At 33.8% G+C, this 16,465-nt stretch overlaps 1 pseudogene across 1 annotated transcript in view; it reads right to left on the bottom strand.

The window, feature by feature from the left end:
• LOC149791816 (transient receptor potential cation channel subfamily M member-like 2) overlaps positions 1–16,465 on the bottom strand; it is a 167,240-nt pseudogene that overhangs the window by 48,010 nt on the left and 102,765 nt on the right. Inside the window, exons 22-26 of the transcript XR_016423306.1 lie at positions 13,240–13,414; positions 11,580–11,736; positions 10,736–10,941; positions 5,955–6,078; positions 1,840–2,023 (exon numbers count right to left, since the gene is read on the bottom strand). The product of XR_016423306.1 is annotated as a transient receptor potential cation channel subfamily M member-like 2 (transcript). The remainder of the gene's footprint in view (positions 1–1,839; positions 2,024–5,954; positions 6,079–10,735; positions 10,942–11,579; positions 11,737–13,239; positions 13,415–16,465) is intronic.

Here is a 16,465-nt window from a genome sequence, read left to right as displayed (position 1 = left end):
CTTGACAAGAGCATGTTCTATGGTCAGTGAATACTATCATATTTCATGAATTGTTTAGCATCCTTTAATTTTTCGTACACAATCCAGTTATCAAACAAATAATTATTTAAATGTGTCATATTCTTTCATACATATCACTTTATATTTTTTTGAAAATTCCTTTAATTTATTGGACATAACATTTATACTAAGAAGATTTATGTTTGCAAAAAAGATTGAAGATACTGTATAGCCATATTGTTTTTACAAAAATTAATAAACTCCAACTGAGGAAATACAATGATTGACGCATAAGCACTCAAAATGTCATTACGAGATCTACTGGTGTTATTAACAACTGGACAAAGGCCTTCACAGAACATAATCTTTATTTTTCGACAATTAGTTCCTTTTATTAAGTCCATCACTGTAACAAAATACCACAAACATTTCAAAATGAGTTGAGAAAGCCTGTGATGTTTTCTTATCCAACAAAAATTATATCTGAGTACATGCTAAAGTGAAGACCGACCACATACCAATCATGAACTAGTCTTCTTGTTTCATTATAGTCATACACAAATAAATTTATCAAAACTTTGCCTTTTTCTATGGTCAATTTGAAAGTCACGGACTCCATTAAATCAATTCGTACGTATACAATCTTTTAAGTGCTTGTACTGTTTTGACTTGGATATAATAAGCATTTTGTTATGAATCTATTCCACTATATACCCCTATATTGTTATCTTTATTGGCGAGTTTGAATAACAAGTAATGTGTATGATCGTTGGAATTAACAACATCTGCTGCATGGACAATGGCTTAGATAGCACATTGACAGATTTTCATTTCCCTACTGGCAGCCTCGCTGGTTTGACCTCTTCTGTCAAATCTTGCCTTCTATCTGGTTTCAACTGGAATAACCAAATATCTAAGCATATTTAATTAGCGTGTAAATAACACTGCATAGCCATATAGTTATTGAAACAATGTATATAATAAATAAAACAAGAATGAATTGTGTTTTAAGTTCTTTATACTTTTTATTGTAAATTGAAAATGAGGTTGTTGCTGTAAGAATACTAGTTGCACTTAGTTTCTTGACAACGTGGACTCAAATCATTGCAAATACTTACAAGTAAGTCTCCGTTTTTTTTCTTCCTGTCAGCAGACAGAATAAAAGCGGAGACCTACCTGTTAGTCTACCGTAATAATTGGATACAATATACCAATAAATAATACCCATACATGTTCAGACCATCTTAATGATGTTGCCAATATTACACAACATAACAGCTACAAAGATCTATACTCTAAATGCAGACAAGCTTGCACACTGAGACATTATGCTATCTCTCTCCCTCTCAATAAACAAAACAAAAATCTTTTTGAGTACTTTTAATTTTATTGTAATTGGATTCTTGAGAGCAGAATGAGACAGAAAATATACGTTTATTTTGTACGTATGTACCGTTGGGTTGTTGAGTAGCGTGTGTTTCCCTTTATTTTTCATACAAAGTCAGTACCAGAAAGTGATATTTATTTTTTTACATGTAATTTTTCATTCACTGAAATGAATCAATTTTTTTCGTGCACTAAAAATCTGATGAAATACAGTAGTAAGGTATGCACTCTGGTTTGGTTTCGCCCTTCATAAGGTAGGCATGAGTTAGGAATAAGTTTCATATGTGCAAGCTGCACAAATCCACTGCATCATTGCAATTTGTTCTCTGATGGACACGCTAATTTGTGGAATTTTGGGAGATAATGGATGCTTTGCTAGTGTATTATAATCTGGTAATGTACTTGAAAAAGAAATTAAGCTTTGCTCAATCATAAATTAACTACTTTACTCACCTGTTTCTCCATATTTTCGATCTTTTTCTCTAAATTTGTTGAAACAGGTTCAGTACCAGTGTTGGAGTTCGGTTCAGACAGAGAACCATTCTGACTGGGTCTTGATTTGGCATCCTCTGTGGTTACATTTCCTGCTAGCTGCTGCTCTTGTAGTTCATCAATTTTGCTCACCAGTTGGTCCAAACTGATTTTAATAATAATAATAATAATAATAATAACTATTATTATTATTATTATTATTATTATTATTATTATTATTATTATAAATATGGAAGCAATTTACAGTAAAACTTGATTTGAATGATCACTGCTATAAATGACCACCAGCCATTAATGACCAGAATCAATATGCATGGACTGATTTTTACTATACAAATCACACTAGAAAGAGCAACTACATGCTTAACACAGCTGATCATGATGTTTTGCACAATACGTGTTTCAGCATTGCTATTAATAACTATCATAAAAATCGGACATGACCAATAAATACCTTAATATTATCCTCTTTTGTTCACAAGTGATACATATACTTTAGCAGGAGAAAAGCAGATAGATGCAGATAACAATGAGGAAGAAAAGTTGAGTCTGGTTACTGGATTCGTTAGTTTGTAAGGTAAATAACAGACAGTAAACCAGCCTAAGGTATGTGACACAAACAGCCACTGTAGTGCCATTGATAATGGTGCCATTAACATCATCATCATATTAAAATTACTTGATATGGATCTTTCATTTCAAAATGAAGATAGCCTGTTATTAGCCATGTCCTGAAACAAACAAAAGGTCTTAATTTTGGTGGAGGCAAGGTATATGATATCTAAAGAATAGTTTTTCTCTCTTTAAATTCCACAAATATAACCCGATATAATATCAGTGAATAATGTAACATGCTAGGAGCTGTTTCCAGAAGGTGGCATACTGCATTAATGTATGAGTCAAAATATTTCATGTCTAATAAAGACTGATGCTTTTATACGGTACAAAAATAAAATGACTGCATTGCTCAGTGAAACTGTAATGTGATATTATTAAGTAATTTTTTAATAATGTGATACACCCTCAGTGACTTAAATATCCAGAAACTAAACAATAATTACTTTTCTCTCTGTATGGACAATTAATGTTCTGATGAAAATGTTCCCAAATATTTTGGCCAGAAAATTATTTTATTGTACACCTACCAATTTTCTACCAAGGAATGAGCCAGAATGTTACCTTCAAATCCCCAATCCAGAAGGAGAGGTTTTCATAATGTAATCACTATAATATAGCTTCATTATAACAGTCCTCTGACAGGATTGCAAATTTATGATTTATTTATTTGTCTACGTACATTTTAAACTTAAATCTTTAGTAAAATAATACATAGGCTTTGCTTTCAATGAATTGTATATTATTCTGAAAGATTTCCCGATGAGTTACGAAAACAGAAAATGTAATAAACTGGTACATCCTAGTCCTACAATGCAAATCATAGCACATGTTGTTTTAGTGCTATCACCCCAGAACAAAAATATTGGGTTATGTGTCTTACATTGTAGGATTAGGTACATCCCCTACTTAGCGATGTCTGCCATTATTTCCTGTTAGGCTACTGGTTCACTTGTAGTTTCAAACTAATTTTATGAGGATATAGTGTACATGAGGCAGTTAATATATATCCAGATCACCAGTTCTGATATTAAAACACAAAACTGCTATTTACACACTATTGTTAAAGTTTTGAAAAACAAGTTTGCATGTTTTTATCATCAAAGGATAGCATGCAGAAATTGGGCAGTGATAGTTGCTACCTTACTCAGGAAAGGGTTAATGGTCAATCAGCTATCAAAACACATGCTTGTGAATGGGCAAGAGTTTGTTTGTCATACATCCAGATGACTGATTCTGAATATAACCCTTTACATCATAGAGCATAGTTACAAAGTGCAGCGTGCTATAAATAGAATACCTGTTACCTATTCGACCCCATATGCATATGCCTACCTGTGAACTGTTAAGCGGTGTATTGTATGTTACGTTTAACAGCAATTTTAACCATTTTACATTTTTGGTACACATCTATTATATGTGGACAAATTTAAGAGTAAAGTCGGATTGTCATAGCTGTGTACTTATTTTTAACGGACGAATTTTTGATGTGCTTTAAATTGTTGAGAGAACTCGTTCACCATCATGTCAGTGAGGCCGCGTGACCAACCGGATCTACCATTTCTCATACTCGAAATTTACAAGTTTTCCGTCTGCGTCTACATCACAAAGTCATCTGAATTTGATAATTTATAAGAATGAATTGCTGCCTACATCAATATCAGAACCTTTACCTAAGTTATTGAATCTTTCTTAGTTGTGGTTCTAATCGTAAAAACTTCGTAAGTACTGAATGAAATCCGCGACCGCCATTTGGAGAGTGGAGATTACGACTCAGTTACTTTAAATAGTTGATATCGACCAGTGCATAAACAGTGACCATGTGATCTGACGTAATTGTCATTCGCAGAAATGAATGTTGTATCTAATAGGGTTTTTTCCCCGAAGGTCGCGCTACGAAAACCGGCTTAAAATGGCTGACGTTTACAGCCGACGTCAAAAGGCGCTTCCATGCGTCTGGAGTAGAGGCGTCAAAAGGTTCTTCCATGCGAATGGTGTAGAGTCGTCCAAAGATGCTTGTATGAGGTAAATGTTTAAAACACAGATTGATATTTACACATTATTGTTAACGTTTCGAAACACAAGTTTGTATGTTTTTATCATCCAAGGAAAGCATGCGGAAATTGGGCAGTGATAGTTGCTACCTTACTCAGGAAACTTTTAATGGTCAATCAGCTATCAAAATACATGCTTGTGTACGGGCAAGAGTTTGTTTGTTAACAGAACTAGGCCTAGCTACTGATGTCTTGATGAATATATTTCACTACAACACTAGAACTAACCAGGCGAGGGGGCATCAAAAAAAGTATGGTCAGAAAATGTACCTCTTAAAAAATCACAAGGTGAAGACATTTTTGCTTTTTAATAATAGAAGAAGGCAAAGTTTATATTTGTAGGCGACTTAGTAGTCACCCACTTCACCTGGTAGCATGACCCCTGGCCCTCCCCAAAAACTATGACCATTGGAAGAACTATTTGTTGCCATAGAGTTCAATTTCTACATTCTTTATAACAAAGATATAGCTCTTGCTTGTCCATCAGAGTGAGACTGAATTATGTCAATCCAAGCAAGGACTTATTCCAAACACTAAACTAGGCATCACACACTTTCTTACACTTAGCTACTGTCCCATCCGGACTATCAATTCGAGCAGCTTTAGCACTCTTCTGAATATCAGTACAACCCCAAAATACTTATCCAAGTTTGCTAATGGCTTTTTGTCTAAGTCTCAAAATGTCTTGATAATGAAGTCACGTGCACTGCATATTTCACTACATTTGGAAATGAACACAATAATGAAAGCTTGAGTTGTTTATTTGATGTATTCTTATAAATTACCACGTTTACATCTCTAGGTCTTTCTGCCTCTGAATTCAATCACTGTAAATATCAGTACATTTGCCCACCAGGCCGCCAGTCAATTAAAGCCTTTGAACTTGCCGTCCAGCTATTGCATCATGTTATTTTGATGAACTCATATAATGGCAACATGTACATCAAGGGGTCTTTCAGCCACTGAATTCTGTCATTGCAAATATCAACACAGCTAACTGATCAACACGTTTTCTCACAAAGTAGGTGGCTGAAGTAGGACCGGCAAGTCTTTGAATTTTGCCACACACCTATTATATGCATATAGAAGACTCATGCCTAAGTGATTTTCTGCACCCCAGATAAAAAATTGGCGTCCAAATACACATGATTTAGCGTTTCCAAGACCTCTGTCAGCTATAAAACATGTAATTGGTGTTGGGATGCTTTTTTGCTAATGACAATCTTTCCAAAGTTTGAAAACTATGATGTTTAGAAAATGACACAGTCTAGACATTTACATTAATTGCTGCCAAATTTCTATGATGACATCTAACGACTGTAATGAATATCAAAGTTGTGTAATACGTCTTTATCATCCGACAACTGAGGACTGATATTTGACAAGAAAATAATTATCCAAATTTACCGTGAAGACGTTCTTTGTCTGTTGTCATTACTCTCTTGCTCTGTTATCTCCCTTTTATGATGAAACGAATGAGCAATAGCATCTTCCCACTGACGTAGTTCACGTGCATTGGCAAAATGTTTCACTATAAATTAATGGTAGAATATTACAATTAAGGTTAAAATAGGGGAACATGATTTATTTAATATATTTCTACAGATATAAAAACAATGTTGATCCAGTATTGGCGAGTGATGTATTCAATTTTCCAGTGACCACAGAAAGATTTGCTTTACAATTTCATATATAAACATATTTATATACATTAAAAATAAAATGGCTTTTAAAGTGTCGGTATAAAGCAATTTGATCTACTAATACTATTGGCATGTCAAATTGTGATCTGCCCATAGCACAATTATACGCATATATATTCTTGAAAGTGTATGCTCCTGATTCTAGTCCTATAGATCAGTGATGAATTTCCACTTATTAAGCATTAGTGACGTATGAAAATAATGATAAAAAGTATTAATAATCCCCATTTTCTAAATGAACTTTTCAATATGGTACACAAATTGCATCACTCTTTTCTGCTTTCCGTTCCCCCTCCCCATATCTATAATGGGCAAAATATGAAGAAATCTGGAAAGAGAGAGAAAAAGAATTTGGGCTGGATGAAAACCTTGAAATAGAGCTTACACCAAGTAAACTACAATAATATGGTTGGTCGTAATCATGTATATATACACTTTCCTCGGGATTTATCTACAGTGTTTATATAATGAATGATACATTTAAAAGCTGCAATAGCCTTTCAACAATATATGGTAAATTTTTTGATTACAAGGCACTGATAATGTAATGTATTGAATGCTTTATTGTTGATGTTGTTTCTTAAACCTATTATAATGTTCTAAAAATCTATTATTATTAATTAAATATAAAAATGTCAGAAGGCCACTCATGTCTCTTTCTCTCTCTGGACTAGTGTAGTGACATGAAAAGATGCTTGGATTTTACCTTGTGTCATATGATGATGTCTCTGGAGCTATGAATGATGGCACATGTAAAGTCAAACCTACCATATATATATATATATATATATATATATATATATATATATATATATATATATATATATATATATATATATAGAGAGAGAGAGAGAGAGAGAGAGAGAGAGAGAGAGAGAGAGAGAGATTGGGGGAGAGAGAAAAAATGTATGGCTGGTAGTAATGTTAATTAAAGCAGATCAACTGTAAATATATATTAGATATTTTAATTACCTCTTTTGGGTTCATCATTTCACTTAAATGTCTAATGCCACACTTATTTTTAAGCTCGGGTACTTGAATGGCTTAGTGTTTATTGTGCACTACTTTCTTCATTAAAACTACATGTATCTTTCATGTTTAATCGTAAGTGTCTTATATTGATTTATTCAGTGGGAATAAAAATAGAAACTTGAAAATGAAAAGAATCAACTTATCAATATGCAAAGGAGATCATGAATAGCCACAAAAGGCACAGAACTACATTTACGGCAGATACTCTCAAAAGGGATGCGAGTAGTTAATTCACTCGGTTATTACACAGTTGCCTGCAGTCAATCTTAACTCTGTTCAATGGCAAATATGTATATATGTATGTGATATAAATAAAATATATGTATAGTCTGTATGCAGTATCAATGATATATCACTCATTAACTTTTTTCATTAAAAGGAAACTCAGCAAGCCTTGTTTCCTTTTAATGAAACATGCATCTCATGGTATATCCAGACCTGTCAACATTGAAAAAATCAAAGTCAGGAATTTGCCCTCAAATCACCATCAAAAATCAGGAGGCAGGGTAAAAAATCAGGAGGTACAAGAGTAAGGTGTACATATTATGATAAAGACGTTTACTTTTGCTTTCTCAGTCCATTGTATGTTGCAGATTTGCATTTCTGCAAAAGTTCATCATTTATTTGTTCTTGGGTATCACATTTGCTAACAAAAATAGCTTCAAAGGTTGATGCTGACAGGCTAGCTTTATGGCTGGTTCTGTTATTTTTTTCTTCTGACCATTGAGAATGCTGTTGCTATGCGGTATTGAAAGTATTGATAGCATTACTCTCCCAAGGGTTGGAAACAACAGCTGGCCAGATCCATCCTTTTTTTCCCCGAGAGCAACCAAATAAAGGATGACTTACTTATTCATGCAAGCATTGCAGATGTGTCTAAATAATCTGTAGTATCCTTTAAGGTCCTGGCCTTTTTCTCCAACTGAATGGAAGGAATTAACACTGATGTGCAGCATAGAAAGTTTCAGCTTTACCAAATCAAAAATTCTGACACAGAACTGAATGAGAAAAGAGCCATACATCAGTGGCAGAATGCATGATAGGCCACATGAGTCGATGGACGAATCAAAGCTAACTACTTCTCCTAATCACTCCTATATTTATGATCCCATATCTTTTTCTTCACTGGTGAAAAGTCATCAGTTACTTCCTTTTCTTCTTTTTCACTTCATGCTGAGAAACTTATCCATTATGATGCTAAGATTTATTGATGGGGTTGGATAAAGAGGACCACACTGGGAGACAAACTCTTTGTATTGGCGAATGAAAACCAGAAATCAAGCTGGATATGGTAAAGTACTAAGAAACATACCAGACATAGAAAAAAAGAACAGAAACAGGGAAATGGAAAATGATGTTTTTGTAAACAAAATATACATTCTTTTTTCCTCAAGGAGTTGAAAATCGGGATTTTGTTTTTAAAACAGGGGATCGGGAGATACGTCCATAAATTGGGATTCTCCGATTTATTCGGCAGGGTTGGCAGGTCTGTATATCTTTGATACAGTGTATCTATATATATATATATATATATATATATATATATATATATATATATATATATATATATATATATATATATATATATATATATATTCTTTATACATGTACATACACACATGCAGGGAGCTGGGCAGAGAGTAATAACACCAATTCATTTGTTTTCATGGGTAATCTATTTTGTTGCTTTGCAAAATGCAATTATTTAAAAGGACACTGTTCTTCCTCACTATACTGCCTTTTCATAATAAGACATTTCTCCCTCCCTATAGGGCCTGTCATAATGACACATTTTCAGTTAAATGGTATAGTCATGGATCCCTTTTTAATTTTAATAGTGAGATGATATGTAAAATGCATTTCATATAAGGCAATCTCACAATCAGGAAGCATACTCACTTTCCAAAGTGAATAACATTACAATGAGGCAGTGCTACTTGTATATGCATTCATATATGGTTTAGAGGTCTTAACATTTCTTAAATTCTCTCTCTCTCTCTCTCTCTCTCTCTCTCTCTCTCTCTCTCTCTCTCTCTCTCTATATATATATATATATATATATATATATATATATATATATATATATATATATATATATATATATATATATATATATATATATGGTTATATATTGTAACAGTCATGGTTTAATCAAAGAGGAATAATTTTAATGGTATTTATTTACCGTCATGGATTTTGGAGAAGTCATACTGTCTCGAAAATAGATATTTATTTGTTGGGTCTTCACATTCATGGCTTGAAGAAACAAAGAAATACTTGAAAGTGGTGCCCCACAAAATGATGATATTCAGAGTATTCCTTGCAATTATTATATGTTTGTAATATTATAATATAATATGTAAATGTTGCCATAATGTTTACCAAGCAACTTTCAGAATAACATTGAGTCAATTACCTTTAAATACTGGTATATTTATATCCTTACAAATGTTAGGTCAATGTCATTTAATACATCACTGTTTATCTAAGTACACAGTGTTGCACTATAAACTACGGGAAATATTGGACATAAAGTGAATTCCTGTGTCTGTCACATCCTGCAAGAAAACGTGTATAAAAAGATAGTATTCTTTATTTGATATATATCCCACTGTCAGCAAAATAGGTGTGTCTAAACAGTTCACTTCATATTCTTTGTCACCAAGAACACATGGCTGTATAGTTGTTATTTATATGCTAATCCAAATGACCTAGGGTTTGGTCTAAGGTGTTAGACAATCATAAATGAAGCTACCAAGGAGACGAGACTATTGATTGGGAATTCTCTCAAAAAGGCAGTAAAAATGTCAATGACAAATGATAACGAAAAATTTAGAGACATTGTTATAAACGTGTTAATTAAGCAGAAGTAAAACTTGCAAAACACACAAATTGCATGCAAAATAATATAGATAATTGAGATTATCATCTATAGCATAATCCATTGCTTTCAGTGATGACTTCCTTTGATGAAGGGTGCATTGTTTCTATTGCAGACTGTAACCAGCATGCGTTGAAATTAGGTGCATATATTGCTGATGTCCTCATAATAAACCACCCTTGGAGAACCAAAGCAAATGCCTTGTAGAACTAAGTATGGTTTGTCAACATAGGAAATGCTGATTTAATTAGGCAAGAATGTATTAATATAATTATTCCAGAATCTTCTTACTTGTAAAAGTAAATCTTACTGTAAAATTTGAAATATTGTGGAGAATTTTTATTTTTTTAATAAGGGCCTTTCACAAAATTAAATAGTATTACTTCATTAAACTTTTTCCTCTCTAAATCAGCCATCACTCCCAAACCACAAAACTGTATCACCACAAATATATTCTATTCTACAGCATTGTATTTTATTATGATAATAAAAGAATGAAATGTAAATCAAAGATATCCTGGAATTGTATGGCAAATAGCTTTTTCTTAAGAACTAAACATGAACAAACTTACAAAAGGCATTTCTTCTTGGAGGAGGAGAATCTTTTCTACAATAGTGACGACATTTTCGCACAATCAGTCCGATAAGCTGGAAGACATGTACAATAAGGATAAGGGGAGGAGGCAAAAATGGTCGACTGTAATATTCATGAATCAGGCTGTATCGCTGAAAGTACCAGTGCATGTCAGTATTTTCCTGTACCATCTGGAATGTGTAGCTGGAAATGGACAAGAAAAGCTGATTTTCATGGAAATATAAGTACTGTAAAATATTGACAAGAAGCACTTAATATCCAAGTAACACGTAGTTATGACATATATCCCCCTCCTTTGTATTTATAAAGATTCCTACTCAAACAACCCTATAGTCCAGCATTCTCCAATAAGAACAGTCATCTAGTTATGGCATATCCTCTACCCACAGTCTGCCACATTTGTGGCTTAGTACTCTAAGATTCTACACTGTATATACTTTATACTACTTAAACAAGTGAATTACACCCCATTTCCAATTTTAACATATAAAATATTCACAACAGAAAATTATAAGTATCAAACATATATGTGCAACTACACTTTAAATACTATTTCATCCAACTGACACTTTAGTTCCCAACCACCCTTGACATTCTCCCTCGTTCTTGACTTTAAGTTTTTGCACATATTTTTCATCATTCCTCACTAGGAGAATAATAACATACAATAATTTCAATTTACGATTTGATTTTGCAAGAATTTAACTGATGCTTTAAATACCATCTAATACAGGAATAATAAAAATCTGCATAATTTTGCAGAACTATGCTAGAAAGTTATCCTTGCTTTGTGTAGTCTGCATACATTGACTTAAACATACCTGAACATAGCAATCAGCAGGTTCAGCAGTAAGATGTTACACATCAACATGTACACTCCCATCAGCACTGGCACAAAATATTTTCCAGATACTGTTGGACAGCGATGATATTTCTCATCATCAAACAATGTTGCATTGTTTGTACAATTCTCATAACCTTGAAAGATGAAGGAGATTTTTTATTCATTTTTAACGTGATTAAATTTGTGCAAATTAAAACGCAAATATTGCATATTTGTAATACACATATATGAACGATGACTGTCACTGACATGACTATTTATATTGCAAACATTTTAACACTTGTAACAATTTTGTGACATATTTTCAGCAATGAGATAAGAGCATGCAAATAATTTGTGGATCTTCAATCGATAGACTGATATAGAGACATGACAATTATAAAATTTCCATAAAACAGTCAATATATTTCCTCAAGAGCAATTTTCAGTAAGATAAAACAAAATATATACTACTATTGTTGACTTAGAAAAAATGCATTTCAAAACTTTAGAAGTGTGGTCTGATGCAACAAAGACAACATTATGTTCAACTGAAATGTCTGTTACAGATACTTTAGTTCTAATGATATGTCCAATTTCAGAAAATGCAGTTTTAATCAGCATGGAGTTTCATGACCTTTTGTATTTGCAACCTTAGAAAATACTAAAGTTTACAGAATATAACATTATTATTCTCCTCACTTGTCTTGGTTTTATTTCTAGCATGTCCAGGTATCTCAGTATTATTTTATTACTTACCTGTTTGGACCTTCAAAAAGGCTGAGTGTCCCCATCATCATACACATATTTTTGTGCATTGTATGTCATTTCTAGACATTTCTAAAACATAAAAGTTGAAACTTGATCACATTGGGTAGATTGTAGCTTTCGACTTAGCCATGTAAAGTTTTTTTGCTACATTATTGCATTTTAGGTACCCTGTATAAAAGTATAGTACAAGTCACATGGGTAATGTATGCTTATCTACATTTACTCATTTTAATTTAAATAGAAACTGTTTTTAAAACATTTAACACTGACTTTCTTTAACCAAAGTCTATTCAATCCTGATAATTGAATGCTCTGCATCTTAATTGTCACCAAGAAACTTCCACAAATATAGCCATGCACTAAACTTGGGTCAAAATAAGAGCGCATTGAATGGAATTAATCATCACAATCGAGGGTAGTACGAATTTATCAATATTTGTAGCATTCATTGGGACACCACAACACATGACATTCAATAGTGATTGTACTGGATCAAGCCATTAGGTTCATTTCTTCCAAAAATGTCTACCTACTTTAACATTGATTTTACCACATGCACCTCTCAGGGCATCTAAATAATGAACTTCCAAAGGAATATGGATGTATACTAATTCAGATAAAGTGAATTCTTGTCACCCATTACTGAAATAGTCTGTACTGAATGCCTACATGATCCATGTGACTTGTACTATAGCCAAGTTCTCTTAAGACTGTCACTTAAAGCCAATATCTGGATCTGACAACAACAAATTCTGTTTTTACATTCATTGTTACTGTTGTAATAGTTCACACTGTTTCAGTACACCCTATGGTAGAATCATAACGGTTGGCAAAATAGATAGCTGGATAGATAGATGTCTCATATACGTCAGAGACAGAGATAATACCTTCAACTTCTTCCAACAAGAGCTCTCCATAAATATTCCAGTATGGACGCCGGAATATAGCTACCAAAGTGTCAAGGTTAAGCTCACTATTTGGGTACAATATGGCATAGGAAGCAGTGGCATAAGCCACAATAAACACCAACAATATCACAACAAAGTAGGTCAGATTATGAACCTGTAAAAAAAATAGTATTAAAACTTGCACAACAGAGTTGATTAAATTTTATTTGTAAGAAAAAGATGTTTATTCAAAATGCAATATATCAAACTTTACCTAAATTCTCCTAATAGAAATTCAATACTAAACTGTTTCAAGCTATGTATTACTTAAAAATTTATTGAGATATATAATTTGTGGTCATCGTCTAAAAGGGTCTGTAAAAAAGTAAAATTCTAACATAAATCAAAATTAACTAACAATCATGTCAAACTAAATATGGCTTCAATCTATGCAGTCCTGAAATATAACTGAGCAAAACTGAATTTTCATAATGAATTAAGATATCATATAACATAGGTAATATGATCAGACATGATAGAAGATATTATAACATAGGTAACATGATCTGACATGATAGAAGATATTATAACATATATAACATGCAGGACTTGATAGAATATAACATAAATGACATTACTGCAATGTTAACACAGTGAACGTACTTAATGGGCTGTAGATGATCTGTTATATTCACTTATGTCATCAATTTGAATTTCAATTAAGTTCTCAAAAGTTGTTAAAATACAGCTAGCTTAGCCACTGAGTAAGTACTTAATTAGGTTCTCAGAGAACCGATGGCCGGCAATGACTGACTCAACTGGTTTCACATTTGAATTGAAATTTAGGATAATTACATTGAAAGAAATTATGATAAACTGAAAATATATTTTACGAAAACACATTTTATTGAACAAGACATCCTTAATTGTTAAGTTTTTCCTAGCAGTGTTCAAATTGAAGCTAAGCAGGTCTAAGGATGATTGTGTGCATAAAGTTTCATGGTAATATACCAGGTGGATTAGAAGTAGTATATCTTGACAAGAAACTAAAACAGACTGATAACATACATCCCAAAAGCTCTGCTGGTCTATGACCGTGTTACAATTAGGTTCCAAGGACACACATACACCAAGTAAGGGCCCCAAAACTTGTATAACTCAGGCTAAAATCTACACAAAAACCAAAACCAGTGTTACAGTACCAAGCCCAGCTACATAACTGCCTGCTCTCCCACTCTGCTAGTTTTAGTAAGGGTTAGAGATAAGGAATTTTAATTAATATGTACTTTTGTGGAAGGGAGGTAAAACTAATTGTAATTATGCAATACTTACCCATGGCTATTGTTTAGCTTTCTTTTCATGCCGAAAATATGTACTGTCCGTTTGATGTGCATGCATCCTCCCTTAGAGTGAAGAATTGTCAGTATGATGTAGTTCCTTGTGCAGCTCGCTTGTCACTGGTATGTCATGTGCAAAACAAGCACAGCTAACTCATCTTTTTCATAGATGGCTATAACATCAGGATATGAGAGTGGGGTGGGGGGAGGGCATTTAACAATAACCATGGGTAAGTATTACATAATTATAAAATCTTAACCCCTCCCAATAGTTACATTTTAATAGCAGCAAGAGATTACCCATTGGTAATGTTTAGCTGACTTTGTCAGTAAGGAATGTTAGCTGATCAAAAACAGAAAATGGAAAATACTCACCATTGGTGGTGAGGTCCATGGAAGGTTGGTAGTTCTCAGGGCTTGATACTGTGCCATAACAATGGGACACATAGAAAAGATTCCTTCGTTTTGCAGCATTAACGAGCAGAGGTAAAAGGAGGAAAAGGTAGTAAGGGAAAGCCAAAATGCTGCCTTCATGATGTCCTCCAAGGTGGAGAAATTAAGGTTGCCCCATAAGGTAACAATGGCTCGAATCTCACGGGCTTTAAGTTTCATAAGGGAAAGGTCGGTATCAGTAATAGAATGGTATGTTCTTTTGATTGTGGTGACAATCAATTGTGAAATAATGGTAGCTGAAAGGTTTATGGAACCCTTGAGAGGAAGGATAAGACGCTTCCTACCCGTTCGTTTTCCTTTGGTTTCCTTAAGATAGAAATGGAGTGCCCTAACGGGACATAAAAGCCTATCTGTATCATCCGCAGCACAGATTCGACTGAGATTTGGGTTTTCTAATGGTAGTTGAGCTATGAAAGGTAATTGAATTTTGGTTGAAAATCATGGTGAACAAAGGGAAATTAAATCATAATTCCCATTAAACAGGAGGTAGCCAGTGTCACTAGATAAGGAATGAGTATCACTTTGTCGTTGCACTGAGGCGAGGGCAAGTATAAACACAATCTTTTGAGCGAGGTCCTGAAAACAAGCATCACTCAACGGTTCATAGGGCGTTTTGGTTAATGACCATAAAACACAAGAAAGATTCCATCCAGGTGTAAGAGAGCAGAAGAAGGGTCTCTGCCACTCACAATACTTGATCTAATGGGCAATTTGCAAATCCAAACCAATTACTGTGCCTTGAGAGAATGTATGTGTTAGAAATGGCAGCTCTATAGCGCCTGATAGTGGACACAAAACAGTTTTTGTTCTCACAGGGTAACAAAATAACCTTCTTGATGCACCCTTGTAAACAAAGGGTTGTGCCAATTTCTAGCAGTTGGACACAAGGCCCAACTGAGTTACCAAGGACCAACAGCGATAGTGATCCTAGCAAAGGGAATGGATTTAAATAGTCATCGAAACACTGGATAATTTTGGTATTCCCAGTTACTGGAGGTATCCCACCACTATTCCCATAACTCGGGTAAAAAAAATGGATGCTAAACAAATTCCAAAATGGTAGGCCCCGGAATTGAAATATGGGAATGTGTAGATAGGCATCCTGAAGTTCAATGAAGACTGTCCAAAGCTCATTCCAGATTCAAATGGTGGTCTCCATCTTGAAAGGTTCTTCTAGAAGAAACCGGTTTAAAGAAGAGATGTCGATTATAATGCGAAACTTTCCACTTTTCTTGGTGACTAGGAACATATGGGAATATAAGGTGGGTGGCTAATTGTTCACAATTCGCACAACTGCTCCTTTTTGTAAAAGGATGTGCACTTATTCCCTCAATTTCACCAGACTTTTCTTGGTGAAGAAAGATGGAAGAACTGGATAGAGAAGGTAGTTCCCAAAACTGGAGTTGGTACCCCTTGTTCACTATAGAAACGACCCA

This window comes from Sinohyriopsis cumingii, chromosome 9 (assembly GCF_028554795.1).
Source record: "Sinohyriopsis cumingii isolate HCF-2022 chromosome 9, ASM2855479v2, whole genome shotgun sequence".
NCBI classification, from domain to species: domain Eukaryota; kingdom Metazoa; phylum Mollusca; class Bivalvia; order Unionida; family Unionidae; genus Sinohyriopsis; species Sinohyriopsis cumingii.
This window is presented reverse-complemented; position numbering and strand designations above follow the sequence as displayed.